A 22,226-nucleotide genomic window follows, 5' to 3' on the forward strand; every position below is an offset into this window, starting at 1 on the left:
TCTCGCCATTTTAGGTAGCGCGCGTATGTCATTTCGCGGGAAGTCGTCACCGCGGCCAGACGCACTTTACTATAACAAATTTTTACCAAAAATGCCTTTGCTGTAAACGGGAGGGGGGAATGTACGGTAGTCTAGGAAGATGAACTGGGACCTCACTTTCACTTTACTATAGCATGCAGTTTTTTACTATAACAAGGTTCTACTGCCTTTTTTTTTTTTTGCGTTGCGGACGCCATTGAGTGGATACCAGTTGCTCATACACGTAGTTTTTTTAAACAGCTTTTCATGGGCCCTTAACAATAAGTGCGACCAACCAAGCCGTAGAGCTCTCTCTGTATCTAGGTTTATACCGCCACAGTTTTTTCCTTTGAGATGAAAATTAAACTCACCCTCCCCATTCAGAACCTTGGCTCAGAGTCAGACATATATGGTAACCCCTAAGCTATGAAGTTGAGCAGGGTTTTGAAGCAAAGGGCATGTATGCGCGTATGCCGACATGGGTCTAAAAGAGGAAAGCTTAGATGGACCTTCAGTGTCTCCCCTAGTTTCTTCGAAAATTTGCGTGGTACTAGAAACACAGAAAAAAAATTGCCCATGATTAGGATACTTCCTAATGCGAAATTTGAGCGCAGCTCATCAGCTGTTTCACCTTTTCGATAAATTGAGGCAGATTTCGAGCAAGACACGTATGTTCAATTACAGACAACTTTTTTTAATTTTTCACAAGTATTCCATCAAGAAACACTCCACTAACAGTTCTTGGCTGTCACGAAAGAAGCTTTGTGATAGAAGAAATGAAGAGAGCAATTGAGTTATCGGAAGGTTGTGGGAAGCAGCACGTGGGCCCATAGGAATGTTGCGCGACGAACAAATAGCAGCGACTGACTAATGCCGCTGACGCCGCTAGCTAGTGAAGCGAGTGAAAACGGGATGCACCGTCAAGCCGGCGTTTTTCAACCGGAGAGTGCACCCTCGCCGCCACACAGGAAGAGGGGCAGATGTGATACAGAGGAAGGATATGATGCAGTCAAGTCTGCATCATATCCAAAAGGGAGATAAAAACGGGGAAAGGAAGTAAAACAGTATAAAACCAAACTTATGCCATGACTGGCATAAAGTGGCTGCCTCCCCCAGTTCCCTCACGACCTCAGACACTTCCCTCAAGACCTCAACTACAGCAAATACTGATTCAACCCTATCGAATGAAAAAATTCAGGCAATTCAAGCTGTAAACGTGGCACAGCAGTTGACGTCCATGTGAGGCCATGGCTCACGATGGTTAATTCAAACGGCTCCTAACGCCGGTTGCGTCCAAGTACGATCAGCATAGTAAACAATCGTGAGAGTAGCCCTACTCAAACCTGAACTGCATGCTGCAAAGTCGACTGCGCAGCTCTGACGTGCATGTCAGACTGCCTTGTCAATGACAATGTATTGACCACTCAGTTTTGCTTTCACTTTTACGAGTTTCATGCCAGGCAGTGGCAGTGGTGGCAGTCGGCCATTCATCAGCCAACCAAACCAGTCTGGCTGTGTGTCGTTTCAGATGCCAATTGTTGGCACTGCATTTTTACATTTTCCCATTGCACTAAAATTTCCAAAACTGCATGCTTGTCAAAAGGCACTCACGCATTCTACAGTGAAGCCTTCTCGCATATGATGCAGCTTGTGATAGGAATCGTAACATTACATTGTAAGGAATGCGAGGGATGCAATGGGAAAAACAGTCATTATCACGCTTTTCACTTCCCAGGAACAAGCGACTGTTGCCCAGCTCTTCATCAAATAATTATACATGATACACATGGCTTTTGTCAGTTTTTATGGAGTCATTTGGTAATTTCGATTTTTGTATAATCTGAATATTGAAGTTTGTATTGACAAGATTTTACTGTACAATTTCAATGGCCCTCTCGTGGCCTTTCGAACTTAAGTGCAGCAAACACGAACAGGGAACACAGTCACACATTGCAACATAATACGTGGCTTACTTTGCTGAAGATAAAACTGACAGAGCAATTGCGCATTTCCACAGTAAAATTAAAAAAAGAAAAAAGCAAGCAAGCACCTGAACAAGAAACCAAAACAAAGCACTCATGTGGCACCAAAATGAGAAAGGAATGCAAGTCATGGGGAAGAAAAGCTGACAATTTGTTTTTAACGACCAAAATCATCAAGTACTAAACCTGCTGGCAAAAGATTTCACTTGAATGATGCGGCTGGAATGAAAGACTAGGTGAGTATGACAAAGATGGATGCCTGGTTTGCACAAACAAACGCTGTATTTTGAAACAAACGGACAGACCAAGTGAGTGATGAATTTTGCAAACTTGTTTTCAGTTTATTTTTCTTTCAAATGATGCATTAGCTATTAGAATACATGGATCAGAATTTGGTATTTGCCTAATACCACGAAATATTTCATAATTTGACTTCTTTTTTTTATGTTATTTCACTTTTGTTTTATCAACCAAATGATAGCTCTGACGTAACACGAGGCACGAAAAAACTGCGATTACTGACACATAGTTTTGATTTATTTGTTCACAATACCTTACTGGGCCTAGATGGGCACCGAGTAAAGAGGACAAAAAACAACATATGTACTACAGGACACAAAAGTTTCCAGGACACGAGAGAAGCAAATTTGGCGTACAAGCGCCATATTGTTTAACGATCTCTCGATTTCACTAGCTAATGTGACAACATGAGAGTCTGACTGACTTTCAGACCGTTAAAATATGGCCTCCGGACACTGGATAACAACAGAGCTATTGGCTTCGATTCCTGATTATGCGTCCTCAAAACTTCTTTCCCAAATAGTACAAGAGAACTTAATATGTCATGAGACACAAGGCAAAAGATAGAGAAACAACTGCACACGGCAAAACTTAATGGCAAAAATATACATACGTGCAATATATTTAGTAGTGGCATGAATAAAAGACAAATGGAAAATACACATCTAAGCAAATAATGCAGTGGTCGTGCTAGAATTCGCTGCAACACTTGAGCCAGTACACATGAAAAGTTGATATGACAACAACATACATATCAGCAGTTACAGTGTTGTTCCTGTCCATGCTTCGCGTGATCTGCAGCTCCAACTATGTTTCACATGATGAAAACGAAACAGCTTCAAGAAGGAATTCAAATATAAATTACTTTGCGTCCATAGGCAAATAGCAAGAGGTGACCTATGAATACTGATGTCTAACTGATAATTCTAAAGAAGGAACTAAAAATTTGTTGCAACCTGCACTTCAAAAAAAAAAAAAAAAAAAAAAAAGAAGTTAGTACATAGTTTTTTCATGACCTCCAAAGTAGAAATGAGCGATTTTATGGTGACACATTGGAACAGCAGATTCAAGCTTTGATGTGACCAGTCATTATAAAGATAGGTTGTTAAAAGAACCCAAAGTGACATGGGCTTAGAGGGACACCATAGTGATGAGCTTCAGAATTATGTTGACCAGAAGTTTAAAGTGAGTGAATTAGAAAAGGTTTTTTTTTTTTTTTTTTTTTGGTAGCCGAGCATGTAGTAGTTATTTTTAGTAATGTAGATATGATGGCTCCTGAATATGTTTGATGCCAAATATACACCATGGTATCTGTAAGATGCAATAAGCAAGAATAAAACATTGTCAATGCTGCAAGCTGTTAGTGATGAGATTATGTAACATGAAAAGCACGAAGTGTGCACGTCTGAGTGTGTTTAATGACACGGTTGAGACCTGCCTTTAGTAAGTCTATGTCATTATAGTGTTCCTCATTTGAAGGTACATTATATGCAATGGTCTGAGAGTTTTTACGCTGTGAGGTAAATCATTATTATATAAACATTAAACAATAGTAGTGCTGTCCACAAGTAACTCCAGTCCAGATTTCTTCAATATTTTATTATCAGGAAACACCCCAGACTTGAAAGGATGCCACGAAACCATCTGGCTTGGCTTATGCACCTCCGATAAAAATTCTCCAATTCTGTTAAAAAGTGGCTGTTGCTAAAAAAATAGTGGGTGAGAGAAGGGTGACAATTGAGCTACCTGTGAATTCTTTGTTTAAATACAGAAAAAAAAATATGTTGGTTACTACAAAAACTTGTAATACTTCATTTACTTACTGCAGTGCTGCATATTTTTGTGACGCTTATTTTTTGAAGCCATTAATAGGTCCTGAGGGCAAAGTATAAAATATGATGACCGTCAGGTACGAACTTTAATGAATTAAATGCGGTGCTCCAAGCGCATGGTACCTGCATTTAATGTCCTATGTGCGGTGCTTGTTAACAGCCACATCTCTAAATATTTTGTCCTTTTACTTAAGCGCATAAGCTTTATCTAGCGAAGGTTGTAAGTGCTTGCTTTGTCTCGTTTCACCTGTTTCCGACCGTATACGCTATGAAACGTGTCGTTGCCATGATCCAATCCTTCATTACGGCTAAGCCCGTGGGGGATACTTTAAACATTGGGGTGTTTATTTAAGCATCGGCCCCTGTTCGCATCATGAATTCAGTAGGTGTCGAGATTTCTCGTTCACGGCCAATGACAACATTGACAGCGCCGAATTTTCTGAGACACGGGACCCTTAGTGACATTGCACTAAAGTCTCATGAATTTGGCCGATGAAGCGCTATGCCTATAAGAGAGCAGTGCTGGCACACTGTAACGACGGGTGGCACAGAATGTCCCATATATTGGATCGAGGCGAGTCATCATGAGCACATATTAAAAGATCTTGCAAAGCAAAGGCAGAGTAAATAATAAAAAAAGAACAGTGATTATTCTGCTGAAGTAACTGATCTGACGATGCAGCATACCCACAGTAAAGCAGAACTCTAAAGTGCAGCCGGTCGTTTAGCGTTCGTTTGAAGGAGGCACCTGGTGCGTGCACAAAGGACAACCTTCATTTTAAGTTTCAGGCCGCCATAGCAAAAATTAGCAGCAGCTTAAAAAAGAAAGTCGCCGCTGCAAACATCGGCAATCCTCACAGCGATGCCTGAGCAGCCGCAACTCGTGTTCCTGAAGGACTTTTGAAATGAACATTAGGCGGCTTTCAGTGGCTCCCCTATAGGTGGTGCACGGGGTGTATAGCAGGCACATACCATTGGGAAACAGCATTGGAACAGCAGCTCTGTGCAGCAGTGTGCTCAAAAGGCATTTACACATTTTAATGCGTAAGCATTCATGGCTTAATGAAGACCGCTGAAGAGCGTGTATAGAACTTTTCTGCAGAAACTGCCTGTCCGCAGCCCCCTCCCCCCCCCCCCCCCCCCCCCCAAGTTTGACCCTCATGACCCCTGAAATACAGCCTCGTCTGAATCCGACCAAAATTTGCGTCCAAACTAATTCAACTATAGCCTTCTAAATTTATAAGGGCCATACCAAAATTTGGTTTAGCGGACCTCCAAAATCTGACTGTCTGATTTGGTGTACAAGATAATTTGACTATGGCCAACTCGGGGACTTCCAAATTTATGCGGGCTACCCAAAAAAGTTTGCCATGCTTACGCATTCTCTGCAAGTGGAAGGCTATGAATTTTTCGTTACTTACCTTGATCTTATCGAAATTGGGGCAAACAAGAAAAGTAACAAACCAAAGTAACTGACACTTGTAAGCTGGAAATGATTTTTACACAGGTACCAAAGCTTCATGGATGGAACTTGAGCTTTCAAATACGCTTACTTAGTTCAAAACACTTTACATTGCTGTTATGCATGAATGTCTGGCCGGAAGGGACAGTGGAGTGCTTTCTTAGCTACGAGGTGTCGACTATGTGCAAAATGACCACGAGGCACAGCTGGCACTAACTAGAGTCTCTTGGCCCTGTGTTTATAGAGGTGCGCCACCAGGTGATGTCTGTGTGCGAACCTGATGGGGCAGTAGTCACACCGGTATGGCTTCTCGTCGACGCGAGAGCAAAGGAGCCTCTCCAGTTCGCTTCTGTAGCCCTTCGTGAAGTGGCAGCCTGTAGGTTTCATCGAAGCAAATGAATCTTGCCCCCGAGGAAACCCATCTTCATTATACATGGTGGCCAAGCCTGCATCACGAAAATAACAGAGCTTGAAGTCAATCCTCACAGAACTTTGCATTACGCTGTTTTCTTCTCACTACTACCTCAAGCAAGAAAATGCGTCAGATTCTAACTTTCTAATGTGGTAAATTTCGAATACCGCAAGTTGAAAAAAGAATCTACAACATTCCATGGCAAGCCTCTTGCATGGTAATGCATGTGGCCTTGCCCACACTACCAGTGCACATTTTGTTTTTACTGCTATGCCTGGTGCACAAGCTTGCCATTGGGTACCAAAAAAATAATTCTGGAAAAACAATTACCACTATATTTACAGTTTGACTCCAAATACAAGGTGATGTCAGAAACCAATGATTAGAAAAGCTTGTTGCATCTGTGATAATGCATTGCTTTCTACAGGTGCAAGTATTGCAATGCATTCCACTGGAACGTATAGGCCCATTGCTGGCAGAGAACTGCAGTACTCAACGCGCAAGCTTTCTTGAGCAGAATGGGGAGAAAGTATGTCAGCCATTAGTAGAATTCCATTTGTTGTCATATTCTATGTTTCAAGAGAATGCAGACAAATAATTAGTTACGCACCCGACATTTTAACATTCCAACTGACATCCATATACAAAATATACATACAAAAATATTTTTCAACAGGGCAAAGTTTTCGGCCAGTTGGTCTGACACGTCTGAAGAAAATGAACCAGATACACAGACATAGAAGACAGGGTGCACAGGCAAATAGGAATTTTATAATCACACCTTTTCCTCCAGTCTCAACCACTACACTTCGTATGCACATCATAAGAACATTGCTAAAGCATCCTTCGTTTCGTGAATCATAATCGGTGCAGTGCATATATGACGAGGATGAGAGGAGACACAGCAAGGTATAATAGTTTCACGAGAAACAGATAGGAAATGAAATGAATGCAGTGTTGACTCAGACATGCTCTATATAACACATGGAAGGTATCCAGCACACTTAAAAAGCAAACCACAACAAAACAGGGCAATGCCATTAGAATCCATCAGAGAAATGACAAATAGAATTACACCAAACTCGAAGAGCACACGCACCAGTATCACAAGCAGCTAAGGCAAGAAAGGAAAACAACAGTGAAAAGAAGAAACAGTAGTACTTTGGAACAGGAAAAAACAGGCAGCACACATACGCACACAAAAGAGAAGAGCTTGACCAATGACATTAGTGAAGAGAACTGATTTGATTCCATGTTCCAGAGTTTTGTTTTTGGATATGCCCAGTACATATGGCAATCCGTAAAAATTGCCTCACCACAAGTCCACCTTGTAACTGTTACTGCGCGACAGATGTGTGGGCATATCTAGCAGGCTCTAGGCACACCATTCAATTCCAAGAAGGAAAGAAATTTTTGGATCAGTGGCCATACATGCATTAGACATCGTCATATATCTCCAGCTAATTAATAAAAAATCTAATTTTTATAAGTTATGTTCAGATGTAGTAACATTTATATTCATTTTAAATGACAATACAAGGCTACTGTGAAGCTGAGTGCCGTGACAGCAAGTATTTTGATCAAAATAAAGAAAACAATGAGCTGACCTACACCACCCATGGATATTAGAAAATACTGAAGAGAGAATTTGCAACACTGAAATATTACGCTCATACGAAAAAAGTGACACTCTGACAAATGGTAACTCAACTGGTACAAGTTTTTTTTGTTTTATTGCAATCAAAAACCACAACCATTAAAGCATGCACACTAAAGCATGTCTTCTTGAAGCTAGGCTGTCTTTGGAACCATCCTGTACCTTCCAATAATGCTGCTTGGCCAAACATGAAAAGAATGGCACAGAAATGGACTTCCTTCATGGTACAGTAAAGTAGAATAAAGAGCTAGGCCAGTTGATACATATTGGTAAAAATTCATATATACCCTTCTTCGCTGGGTATATATGAATGTGAATTTCTTAGAAATAAAATCAGTTGTCAGTCCAGCGTTGTCTTGTGTACCTCTCTCTGTCTGCGTCCTTCCACTGGTTTCAATCTTTACCAGTACAGGAAAGTTGTTTACATTCGGACCTCAAGGAACTGGAAAAAAAATGTCCAAATTATGCAAAGGTGGTATCAATGATTGATGAAAAGACAACCACCAATCACCTCTAGCATGATAGTCAATTCAATTTTCGAAAAACTGGCAAGTGCTCGCATGTTATCAAGACGAAAGCAACTATAACTTCATATAGTTCCGCTGATGCTTTAATACGTATGCACTACTGGAATCGAAGGAAGGCGAAATGTTCCATAAAAGCAGGTCTCGGATGAGGGCGAAACAAATCATGCGGAGAGAAGCAAGGTAAGCATGCACTGCTGCAGAGCTACAAGGCGTATTCCAACAGGCCAGCAGTATAGCAATTAGAAGTCTAAACAGTGTCCAGTTCACACGGCCAAAAGCCACAGTCACCGTTGGTTGGTTACGAAGTTCAGAAACTGAATTATATGGCCGGACTAATTCTCAGCCTAACTGCGCATTCCCTCAAACTGCTGTCGTACCTGCCATCAGGCTCACAAGAGGTCATCGAGGGGTCATCGTGCCCTGCTGCACGAGGGCAGATTTTCTTCTACATTCATCCAAGCTAGCTTCGACTCATCAAGAGCTCATCCAATTTTAACTGATGCAAGCCTAGCAGCGTCCGCATTAATGACTGACTCATGACATCGGGCTAGGCCTATGCAAAAGCCTGAATAATCAAAATTTCTGAGCTAACAGGTGTCAGATCAAACAAAATGGTACAATCATAGTCATCATCATCAACCGGACTATACCCACTGCAGGGTGAAGGCCTCTGCGATATTCCTTCTATTACCCCGGTCCTGTGCTAGTTGCATCCACTTGACCCCTGCGATCTTCTTAACCTGATCCGCCCACCTAATTTTCTGCCGCCCCTTGGTACGCTTTGATTCCCCTCTAATGCAATTTGTTACCCTTAGCGACGATCAATTATCCTTTCTTCACACTACATGCCCTGCCAATGCCCATTTCTCCTCCTTGATTTCCGCTACAATGCCATTAACTCGTAATTTCTCTGACCTACGCAGCATGCTTCCTATCTCTTAATGTTACACCTATCATTTTCCGTTCCATAGCTTTCTGCACTGTCCTCAACTTAAGCAGAACCCTTTCGTTAGCCTCCACGTTTCAGCCCCATAGGTGAGTGCAGGTAAGAGGTAAATGGTAAAATATAAGACAATAAGAAATAGAGAGAGTCACGGTGACCTTATTACCACGCATTCTAAAAGCACTGTGCAAAACACTTCCAGCTGATATGAATTAATTATAGTAATGCTTAGGCTGGCATAGGTGAAATAACAGCCTGAACAGTTCCATTGCAAACAGAACTGTAGTATCTAGGGGACATGAAGTGAATTTAGATTAAGCGGAGTGGACATGACTTCCCCGGTTCATCTGTCTGCTGTCTCTTCTCTACTACATCCAGACTGCAACAAGTATACAAACTCTGGCCACTTTTAAGCCACTCGACTGTCCTACACTGCCTTGCACCTGAAACCCTCGTTCCGTTCAAAAGAGACGCCAGCCTACTTCATGGCTTTAACCCCAGTCATGCATGCGTGAAAGCTTAGCAGGCGTGTTATTTCAGGAGGCTGAAATACACATCCAAAACACACCCAAAATGTAGCTCTGCGCAGTACATTAGCAGGGCATTTAAATACATAGTTTCATGTCGCTGTTAGCTAAACCAGCAAGTTTCAGTAAATTTTGGTTGGATGGCAATGGTTGCTACAGCTAATAATGGCAGAGTGTAGCAGAGCTTGCAGGAACTCACGCTTTCTTTTCTTTCTCTCTTAATAAACATTTAAAGTTTGTTTATGACTAAATATCTTTGTGCAGAACAGACAATGAAATGTTTTATCGCGCTCGTAGGCTAATGTATGCTGTACTGGCTCACTGCTTTCCGTAAGGCCATAAGGCACAGCTGATAGTGGAATGGCTCCCTGCCTGTATGGGTGCGAATGTGTTTATTCAGGCTACTGCTGCCTACAAATCTGTTGCTGCAGTAGTAGCACGGGTACGGAAAGATTTAACGAAGTGGCTATATTGGTGCAGCTGCTTCACAGTGTGTCAGTCCTGTTGGTCTCCCACGTGGGCAGGAAGAATTGTCCCACAGCGGTTGACAGCCCACATATGCTAGCATGCGAATTCTGTCTAACAAGATGCACTGCCCTCATAGTATGTGATGGGCACGCCTGCACTGCGAAAAAAGAAAATTCAATCAGTCACAGGCATCCACAAGCAAGAGAATGCAGGAAACTATCTTCGAAAAAAAGCTGTGCAAGCATTTAAAAATGTCACGTTTAATTAAAGACAACTCGGCTTTGACAAGAAATTTAGTCTTTCAAAGACGGCTTGCAAGGAAGGTCAATATATCAGTTTACAAATAAGAAGATTAACTCAAGAAATGGGCAGACAAGGTTAAATAAAGCTTCAAATAAATTAACAACTGCATGTTTCACTCTCTATAATGTCTAACTGCACTGCAAGCAATGCTACTGCTGCTGGTTTTCTACAGCAAGTTTCATGGAACAGCTAGAAAATTTTCAATACCAAAGAAACACCAATTAGGAAGACGGCAAAACCCTAATAAACAAACAAAGCAAGATACACATGAACACTGCAAGTTCTCAGCACATATAACAGGATGGTGTAAAAAATAAATACCACAAATACAAAGGCTATTTAAGGCGCATATATTTTTCACCAGAGCTTTCTCTAAATAACAAATCTCCTTTAGCACACAGTCTTCCCTACGTTCTGACCCAATGGCACACATGAAATCTTTTACAACATGCATCGATCAGATCACAGTTTCCTAGAAGAGTCCTTTGCCTAAAGCATGGTTCACACTGCGGAACCCTGTCACACCGCTTCAACATGAATTATTATATATATATATATATATATATATATATATATAGAACATCTTGAGAACAAATAAGTGAGAACAATTTCCTTTTATGCCACATCTAATATAGTAAATGAGTACACTCTTTTCCTGCTCTGCAAATCTGGTCAATGTGGACAATCCATCAAATGAAGTCAATCCAGTATAGACTTTTTTTTTTTTTTCAGCCAAGAATGAACCCTCTAGTATATGCACCAGGTGTGGAATGTAGTCCAGATATAATATGATACAAGCAGTGCCTGTATAATAATACGGCAAAAAGGTTTATCTCGGCAGCGTGACTGAAACTGCTACACGTAATATAGCTTCAGCATTTTTGTACTGTGTTTCTTACCAGTGACTAGCTCATCAAGCAGATATTTCAAGCCAACTGTACCAAAAAAGTCAGGATAAGACTTCTATAGTCTTCCCCAACTCCGGGATACAAGTTACACCAATGGCTGTATAGACCGTACATAACAGTGTTCATTCTTTAACCAAACATAGGTGGCACATTTCCAAGTATGTCTACTGCCCGGTACACATGAAAGCTGACAACCGGCGCCAACTGGACAATGGTCCCATCTTGGCAACAGGTGAAGGCCAGAGCTCCCCATACAGATAGAAGATGGAGACATTCTTTACACAAAGGGAAGTCCCCTTCGAAGCTGCCACTGCAAAAAGAAGGAAAACTACAGCTTGTCTCTTCAATGCATCCATTTCATGACAAACTACATTCAATATATAAAGCAGAAATTATATGCGTTTGCTAAAAAATATAAGAGTTCAAAATGGACAATATAATGTAATATCTACGTCAGTTAAATGAAGGTTTGACTATATGAGTATCTGAAGTGCGACCACCGTAGGCCTCGGAGACAACGCAACCAACAGGTTGCTCGAGACAAAAAAATATGTACAATTTGGTTCTCTGTGGAGGAAAAAAATCTTGCATTGAACTGTGCGGTAATAGGAAGTGAACAGGGCAAAATTTTGTGCACTGTAACCTTGGCAGCATATTAGATGTTGCACATCCCTGCATGCACCACACAAAGAACATGGTAGAGATGGTACTAGTCCTGTCTTTTCATATCTTCAAGGTCTTTCTTTGATGGATTCCAGTATTATTCAAAAGTTCCTTTGAGACTCTGATCTGGACTCCAGATGGGGATAGAAGCAACTGATGAACATATGGGAAATTTTGTCCACAGCACACAGCCCATTCCTGATAACGCTAACACCATCTGGGACCCATACAAGGGTACAAAACCTTTGCAAAGTGGAAAGGACACAAGCTAAGGCCGCCAGGTTTATTCTTATTAAATATAGAATAGCATATGCTTCCGAGCTCATTTTGAAAACAGAACTAAGGCTTATTTCTGAAAGTTCCTACATTTGTCGTTTGTTTGTAGTCGTTTTGTTTGGAACTACATTTGCCATTTAAGATTTGTATTTAAAATAATTAAAAGGGCAATCAAATTTAAAAAGCTTGAGTATGTCACTCTGTCGTCCTCCTATAGTACAAGAAGCTGCTGTGGCCTTACTTATTGGCCTTTCAGGCCAAAAAGAAAACGCATGCAAATACTCTCTTTCTCTGCACAGTAAAGGAATAGAACAAATTAAATTATATAAATCAACAGAACAATATTGACAAGTTCCTATCTTTAGCTGAAAACTGCTTTTAATGTCCTCTTCTGCCCCATACCCAAGATGCCAATATTATATATACTTTTATATTTTGTGCAACTTCTGTATTACAGCTCATAATGCTTGGTTTGCAATTTTGGTATTTCCGGTTTTAATGTATGCCTATTTACATGGGCTTGCTTTTGCAACTTTCCCTTATGAAGCGAAAGCTTCACTTTTCAAGCTTCAAGCTTTTCGAGCCATCAGTGTTATGGAGGTTTTCGCCTTCAAGTGACCTTGAGAGATAGAGCGCCTTTCTTATAAAAAAATACATAATGAAAGTGAAAGCTTCACTACGCCAGCAGACCTGAAAAGCGCACAGTTCTCAATCTACTATAGAGGATGCCAAAAAATGCCAAGATTGGGTAAAAAATACTAAAATCTTTTTATTACTCGAAATCTGTTTTGAATGACGAAAAGGAGAGCAGTCTAAACTAGAGTTCCGAAAAGTCACGTAAACAAAACTTCAAAAAGCCGTATTTGAAGTGAAAGGCTGAGACAGTACTAAAGAGCTTACTGCTTTTGCCTTCCGCAGAAAGTCCTTGTCGAACACCTGATTGAGACAAACTCCAAGACACCTTTTATTTGACAATTAACAGTTGTTCTAGGCCCCTTTTTGACATGGAGAAGCAAAACCTGGTGCACGTCTTCTTGACTTTGCTAAACACTCTTCCACACTCTGCATTACTGCGTGGGAGAGTGAGAATGCCTAACATAACGTTTTAGAGCTTGTCATACTTGAAAGTATGATCAATGTCCTGAAGACTGGCAACAGAGTGCCCTGCTCATCTATGCACTCCTGAATGGTTACTTCTACTCGATCAGAGAAACCGTGAAGAGACACTTGGTTTGAATAGTGGCTTGGTCCACTTCAGAATTAAAATACCCACTAATCTTCTCGTTGCTGTCAACGATACTCGCTAAATCCTTAATCTTCTTTGTACTGAGATGGAACAGAATTTTCCAACGACCGGCATGCGCAGTATTTACATCAAGCGGCAGTAGGTGCAGAAACGTACCTTTCACCTTTGCTATATTTTTGTATGCACAAAACATATGTTGATTATTTGGGCATGAACACTTGGAAGTACTTCTTGTAGACATCTCACAATTGCACCCGCAGCAACTACGCTGCCAACACAGTAAGCCAGTTTAACTAACACCTTGACAACCTCGGCTAGCCGAAAAGTCAACGATCGCAATGTAACCGTACTTTATTGAACAGGCATGATCTGATTGGAGTAGAGGCGCCGACAAGGGATGTGATAAACAAATATGATGCACCGCGGAGTACACAGCCCACCATGAGACGGCGCATGCACAAAACCAGCTGGGTTCGCGTTTTCGCACGTTTAGTCGGTCTAACCCTGCTACCTTTTTTTTTTAGTCAACACACAAATCGAGAAAAATCGTAAAATGAGAGTGGGCACTACGATGCTCGTAAGAAAGCACTGAAAATCTGGTACTTTACGATATAATCGTAAAACTTGGCAGGTATGCGCTAGGTATAGCACGTTTTTGTGTGACATTAAATTTACCCTTCAAGTGACCTTGACCTAATCAAGTGTGGGTGTCCACGATTTTGTGGTATTCACCCAACTGTATATTGCGACTTCCATTCCCCAAAACCTAACTTAAACAAAGAGGCAGCTCTGGGTTGTGCGATGTCCGCAAGCGTTAAAGGCTCAGAAGTGGCCAAATAACTCCGTAGCCTTCCACTATGGAACCTCTTTCTCTCTGCTTCCTTTTCCATTTTCCTTCTCTCAAGTCTGGCAGATCCTTTCCTTTCTTATAAACCAATGTACAGTCGTGAGCAAAAGCGGTATACAACAGTCAGCCAGTGATTGAGCTCAGGAAAACTGCATCGAAATGCCATCCAGCGACAGCGACAAATATAGGGACAGCGACACATGCATGTTGACACAATGGGAATCGCCAACATCATTTCAATCCCAGATAGCTGTTGCTAAATGGCGTTGCAATGTAGTTTTCTTGAGATTCGCCACCGACGGAGTGTTGTATACCACTTTTGCTCACGACTGTACAATATACAAGAAAAAATATGAAAACATGATCTTGACCTGGTTAGGTGTAGGTGTCCACAATTCCGTGGCTTCCAATGAAAATTATGGGGCTCCTTCCTCTCTTCAAAAATTCATTTAAATAAAAATTATGAAAAATCGCAGTTTGAAAAACGGGTGTTAAAGAGGCTATCGCTGCAACACTCGCAGCTTTCGCCCTATCACTAGGTTAAAGCCATGCTTAACCCCTGCCCCCCTCCCCTTACAATTTTTTTCTTTCCAGAACTTTTTCAAACTGCAACAAGCTCTCTGATGGGTGTTAGCAGCATTTCAGATACAAACAATGAACAAGATCACATGTTCAATTAATTTCAATAATAAGACAATATAACACGAAATTTTGGACGTTTATTAGCACTTCTGCGTTAATATCACCGATACTAGCACGTGACGTGTCACTGAGTGAATAATTTTCAACATCACCAATCTTAAGACGATTACCAGATGATATGCCGCCGCAGTGCCGCGGTCATGTGACTTGTTCAAAAGACAGCACCACGTTTGCACTGTCAAACCACTATGCAGCGACGGCGGGATCAGGAAGCGCGCGCTAAGAAGGTTTATACTGAAAATACAGCGCACTAAAAACGACGGACAAGGAAGGCGACTACAGGACGAGCGCCGATTCACAATACCTAGCGTATAATTTAAAGGAAGGGAGGTCAAAACACTTGATTCTGTGAAAACCGAACAAAGATGTGAACGAAGAACATTTACTAACATTCTTTAGAGCACTACTTTTACCAAATCGCCCAAGTCAACATTTTGATAAGCAAAGAATGTGTGCACTTTCACGGGTTGCGATTTGACATGCACTAAGGTGGCCGCAGTCAAAAGCCTCGCAGTGCTAATTTCCTACTGCGAACCTTCATTTAGATACATGACAACAAAAGCATCTAATGTAAGGTTGCAAAAGTGAGAATAAAGAAGTAAATATGCAAGTAATCGCAACTTACGACTCTACGTGCGAACCAAAAGTCGGCCATGGAAGTTACCTCTGGTTGATGCGCATCGCGATGCAGTTGATGCAATAAAACAATGGATAAGACATCGTGGTTACGTTAGTTGCATCGGTTATGCACTGAGGGAGAAAAACAAGAAAACATTATAGACTGCTTTTGAATGGCAGTTTTCTTGACATTACGCTATCACATCCGCACATTTATGTCATCATATGCATAGGTATGCAAACTGCAAACCATGCAAACTTCTTGTAGCACTACCGAAGCTGCGATAAGTGCGGAGGCAATGTTCTGACGCTGCGGAATTGCCAAGATAAAATGGCCATAATGGCCATAATGGCACACGGAATAAATTCTCTAATATGAACATGCACGTAATGCTATTTCAAATCTAGTTTTAACGTTACCTCGTATTGAATACGCTAAACTTTCTTTGGCGCCGTGCTTCGATCGAAGCCGGCAGTCTAGCTTCGGAATCAACTTATGGCAATAACCGGTGTATCGGACGAGGCCCATATCGGACGCTCACTTACAACGCTTACAGCAACATCCGTGATCGTTAACTTAATTTTCACGGTTGTCAGATGGGAACGGAACTTATAACATCCGAAATTACGTGCCCAGTCTCACATAACCAGTGCCTCCTGTCTGAAGGTTTGGTTTGTGAGGTTTAACGTCCCAAAGCAAAGGAGGCGCTGACATAACTCATCTGAACATCAGCCTAAAGAAGAATTAAATTCGATTGCCACGGTTATCCAGTACCATATATGGTGGACGTTACACTGAAAAAAAAATATTTTCAGGCTGAAAATATTTTTTTCAGCATAACGACCACCATGGTACCGGATAACCGTGGCAATCGAATTTAATTCTTATTTAGGCTGATGTTCAGATGAGTTGTGTCAGTGCCTCCTTTAGACAGGAGGTACTGGTTATGTGAGACTGGGCGCGTACTTTCGGATGTTAGAAGTTGCCACCGCGAAATCGTTTGCAAGCGCTGAACTCAAATTACGGATATGAAAAACGATATTCTGAACATACAGGGTGTTTTCTTTACATATATGTGATTATGTATGTTCGCAGATATCGTTCTCTTTGGCAACCATTTCCAAGGTCAATGCCATTTCTGCATACGCCACGAGCAGACGACGTGCAGACGACGCGGGGTGGAAGAACACGCTTAGTCTCGTGTTTGGCTGAAGAGGTTCTAGCTTCTACAGTGCTACATGAAAGTAGTATGATCAAAATTATTATTCTAAAGCTACGTAATGTTTTGTTTTTCGACACAGGCAGCGCCTCGCGCATGCGCGAATCGGCGCCGTGCGGGGCCCGCCGCGCGCGCAGCACCATGGGAATCGACAAGGTCCGAATCCGGTATCCCCCCCCCCCCACCTCCCCCCCCCCCCCCCCTGAGAATATATCAAAATACTTAGTAGTAGTGTGGTAGCGCAGCAGATAACCGCCACGCTGCGCCGCGCGCCCGCGCTAGGGCAGACGCGCGCACTAAAATGTATAGCGACATCAAAACATATAGGGACTGACTCGGAGAGCGAAAAAACGGGGAAGGGAGCGGCTTCGTCTTGCGAAGGTTGGCTGCGTGACGTCATGCTCCCTCCTAGTTTTTCCTTCCTCCATGCAACACAAGCTGTAGGAGCTGTAGATCACGCGCGGCAAAATTCCACTTCGTTCCACCTTTATTTTTTTATTTTGAAGCCAATATATATGTTGTGTAGCGCAAGTTTGTAGTGTTACCTTATGTGAGCCGTAGTCGTGAGTGTGTGTGTGTGTGTGTGTCTGTGAACAACTTTAATGACGTCATATATAGTTAAAACAAAAACCGTGCACAACGTCACATATTATGTAGAATCTGGCGGGAAAAATAAATGTTGAAAAATCTGCGCGACGCACAAGCCCGAAGCGCACAAGACAATATATGATTCAAAGCCATGATCAAGCTGAATATATATCGCCATGTATTTTTAGGTAAGGTACGTGGTGTGTTGTCTTATTGCTTATATCGAACTCTCAGAATATTTTCTTTAAAATCCTATGCAAAAGTACTGTAGCACTAGCTGTTTGCGTTTCTACATCGAGCTCCAGTTCAGCGGACATTCAAAACATCGAACAGCCACCAACGATCGATCACTTTTCGCACATGGAGCTGGGTCGGCTGCGTGGCCCTTATTGGTGCCTGCTGGCATGAAAGGGAACTTCAGTTTGACGCATGTCCTTTATTGTTAACTTTTTTATCACGACACATATATGATTCTACTATCATGCAGGGAAGCCAGCGTTCGGTGTTGACATGCGTTGAAGCCAACCTAGACGGTCACCTAGCCTAGCTGTTCCAGGCCTGCTGAAGGCGACGCATAATTTCACTCCACCCTCAATTATTATTGCGCTTGCAGATCGATCAGTAGCACTATTAGACCTATAGCATATGCGATGTGGCGTATGGACTGTGGCATAAGGACGTATTATTATGTACGAGCTCTCGAACAAAACATTTCGGCTAAGTGTAGAAGTATAAAGTCCAAGTACACAAGACTGGGAAGTAGAGGCGGGCACACTGCAGGGGCAGTGCTATCCCCTTTGCTCTTCAACACTGCCCTATTAGCACTATTGAATCGGCTGGGAAGCATGCAGGGTCTCAAGCACACGCTGTGTGATGACGTCAATTGCTATTTGGAGCTCTGGAGGATCAACTGGGAACATACAGGGGAGACGATACTGTGCAGCGAATACCGTGAAAGATTACTTAATGGGTGCAGCTGACTTCTATGCACCATCAACAAATAAGAATAACTAATTTCTGGAAAGAATAGTAATGAAGGCTCTGACCCGTACGTGTTACAGTATTTGTGGAAGGAGCACAAATTCAAGAGGTACAACTTACAAAAATATTACGTCTGTTATTAGACAGCTGTACAATAAAGGGGAAGTGATTAGTAGTAGCTAGGATATCAATTAAACTACAAGCATGGACTTCGAGAAGAGGACACCATCAAATTAATGCAGAATTTTATTGTGAGCAGAATCGAAATATGGTGCTATGTGCACCATATTTGAAATGGGAGAAAAGTGAGAACCAGCTGGATATCCCAATGCACAAAGCATATAAATGAGCACTTTACAACCCTGTTAATGCAGGAAGCTACACAGGCATTCACAGCACGGTTCATCTCCACGCTACAGAAAATTACTCAAAGCCATTTGATTTCGCAGGGGATATAGTTATCAGGAAGCAGGGCAGCAAGGGAGGTACTGACCAGGCTATAGGGCTCACCTGTGTTTGGTCTACAGAGGATGGGGAGGACATGGAATAACAACATAGAAGCAAGATCGAAGTGCAGCCCATTTCGACAAACATGCTCTCGGAATTTCATAAGAAAGCCTAGGGTGAAGGCCTTAAGAGAACCTGGGCTGGAATTTACGTAGAGACAGGCAGGAACAGTCAACGGCATAATATAACCGTAGCATGCGATGCAAAAGAAAAATCAGTTAATGCGACATATCATTTCAGTGTCAGATAATAACGTAGGTGGAGGAGGTGGAAGCCGTTCCGGGGATGGTTTCCTGGAAAGTCTCATATGAAATTACGCACTTTCGGACTGTATGTCAGAAATATGCTAGAAGGAGGATTGGTAAAAACGCAACAACAATACACGAAAGTACAGAAAACAAAGGCTTTGGGCTCACAGTGATCTGGATCCCAGGACACACTGTGGATGTTGGAAACAAAGGCACTCGTTCTATCGCCCACGCATTACCAGGTCCCCCCCAACACTTGCAGGATTACAATTATTTAGAGCCATAATTAAGCTGTAGGGGAACAAGGAACGTATACTCTGAACTGGACAAAATCTGAACAAGGAGGAGTCATGCAAAGAAAATTACAATCAAATAATTTTATCAGTCTAATCAAAAACAACTATATGTTCCAAAATTCATAAGATATGTGTGTCGCACCTTCTGCGTAGAAATGGCTAACATATTACATGGTACAGAAAAATCCAGATATTGCAAGAATTGATGACCCATAAATGAGGGCTATGATGCAACATTGTCCAGTTCACAAGTGGAAAAGAAGCTTTCAGTTTTTGTGGAGCAATCTTCTTTTGGAGACGGCTTGAGACAATGAAATAGTGTGTTCAAATAGCCCAAGGACGCCTGCAAAACAGTCACTCTCAATAGATGAATGCACTAGCTTTTGGTTACAACACGAAACAGCAACAAAAAGGGCCCATAAAACTATCTCTCTAAAATGGACTCGCAGAGTACAAAAAATTACACAGGGGTCTAAAACAGCCCACTCTGTGAAGATAAAAAGAAGTGTAACGTTTCATCGAAAACAAGACAGCAACATAAAGTCCACAATAATATGCTTTATATCATACACAATATGCTTCAGACATCATTTACACACTAAAAGAAAAAGACACAATAACGTAGATGTGCAAGCAGAACAAATCATGGGATTGACAAGTGCGTAGTTATCAACTTCCATGTCAGTAAGTATGCACACCATTGCACTCTTAGAATAAGATGAAAATCAAGAGATGCAACTTTCATGAATGAGGAAACAGAATAAAGAAAGCTTAACCAGTGGTGTTCACGAATTTGTATCACTGATGTACACACAGTCATGAAGTCTTTCTGGCCATTACCAATGCAAAAACTGCTCTTTGTAACAGCCTTCTTACTCTGTCATTTTGATTAAGAGCTTTACTATAAGGGACGTTAGGACACACCTGGCAAGCTCACACACCCTTTCTTTCTTAAAAAAATTTTTGGAGCGTAGAAGTTTGCCAGGCAGCTTAATATACTGGGCGTGGCAGCTATTTGAGAATGAAGTCATATTCACAAGCAAAAAGAAGCCAAACATAAAAATAATCAATTACTTTTTAATTTCATGTATTTGCAATCACATACACTTTGACTAACAATATGATAAAACAGTTGTCAGCTGCGATAACGGCCTCAGGATGCTGTCAAACCAACCGCAGGCGGTAATGAGATTAGCTTCAGGAATGTTTGCCTATGCATTCATAACAGTTACCTTGAGAGCTGCAATGGCATTGTATGGTGATCATATGGTTGACTACTTATATTCCTTTCAGCCTTATGTGCTTTGGGCAGCCGTCGATTACTGCCAAAAAGCGAGATTAGGTTGCTGCTGAGATTAGGTTAGGCTTTGCCTGACTTAAAGCGGGATGTGGGCTTCTGTTGGACTTACTGCGCACATGAGACTGTTCTTTAGTTTTCTTTTCAGTTATTATCTACTGTCTCTGTACATGTGTGCCTTCTAGCTGGTAAGTTCCTCAGTTCAAAGCCAGTGCAGTTTTATTTTCCCTTTCCTCTGTATCGTTCTTGAGCTATTGCAAACATGTTCAGCTTCAATTAACTTCCTCATTCAACTTTCCATCCTTCATATGCATATTAAAAAAGTGTATATGGAAAACAGGCAAAAGTCAAGAGCTTGTACCAGTAAAACAATTTTTCATTGCAGATTGAGCCAGTATTTTGCAGCAATAACAATCACGTCATGCTTTGTTTATACACTGCCCTTTATATATACTGACTCGAGTGCAAAATGCAACAATTAATACAAACATAAACTCTTCTTTTTAGTAAATTTTAGCCTTGTCATTCAACACTCCGTTTTATTTGGCATTGAATACTAATGATGCATGCATGAGAGCTTAGCGAGCACATTATTAATACAGTAGGCATCAGGAGAGACAATGCAAAGGAATGTGGCGACTACTATCCATCAATCAGATTTAGCCAAGTGAATAAAAAGGAGAATAGAGCAATAAGGGGGAAAGGCGGGAAGGGGAGTCTGCAATGATGGTAACTTTTTTTTCTGTTTCTCAGGTGCCGAATTGAGAGGCTATGGCATTCCACATGCCAGTCCCTAGATGGTTGTCGGTTCGAACTATTGTGCGGCACACAGCGTCCACCACTTATGGGGGCATGCACACATACACATGTGCAATGTGTTTCCTCTGTGCTTAGGAGTGTGCAATACGGCCATGTGCGTGGAATTTGTGGTGTCCCTTCCTTCTATAAGTGATGCAGTAAAAAAATGGTCTGCTGCATGTGTCCCATAGGCACGCAGCAAAGAGCAAAGGAAGAGCGAAAGCGGTTAGCATGCTCAATCAATGAATGCCCAGATTCTTTTCAAGAGGAAAGCGTTTGGAGGGTAGCTCTGTGCAATGCACTTAGCATCCAAATGTTTACTCTTGGATAATGTGCTTGTAATACCTACTGAAACAAAACATCCTGACAAACACAGGTGACCTAGAAATGCTTGCCATAGCTAACGCAGGTAAAATGCAATATTTCACGGAAGTCAGGAATGCAAAGTGTCGCTAGCAGCACACTTTTCTCTTGAATACGATCACGTTAGCTTCTGAAACAGTCTCAGCGTGGTTATCCTCTTTAAGATTAATGCAACATACAGAACAATACATTGAAGCAACGTTTTTCAGATGTTACAGCCCTTGTCAATGTTAAAAC

The 22,226-nt window shown here is 41.6% G+C and overlaps 1 long non-coding RNA gene across 1 annotated transcript; it reads right to left on the minus strand.

Annotated features, from left to right (window-relative positions):
- Nucleotides 1-10,986: 10,986 nt before the first annotated feature.
- Nucleotides 10,987-16,292, minus strand: LOC146175920 (uncharacterized). The gene is made up of 3 exons (XR_014701481.1): nt 16,112-16,292; nt 15,699-15,823; nt 10,987-11,649 (listed from the first exon to the last, which is right to left on the minus strand). It is a non-coding gene; the product is annotated as an uncharacterized LOC146175920 (long non-coding RNA).
- Nucleotides 16,293-22,226: the final 5,934 nt, after the last annotated feature.

Source organism: Amblyomma maculatum, chromosome 10 (assembly GCF_055883805.1).
Source record: "Amblyomma maculatum isolate TAMU_Amacu chromosome 10, ASM5588380v1, whole genome shotgun sequence".
NCBI classification, from domain to species: Eukaryota; Metazoa; Arthropoda; class Arachnida; order Ixodida; family Ixodidae; genus Amblyomma; species Amblyomma maculatum.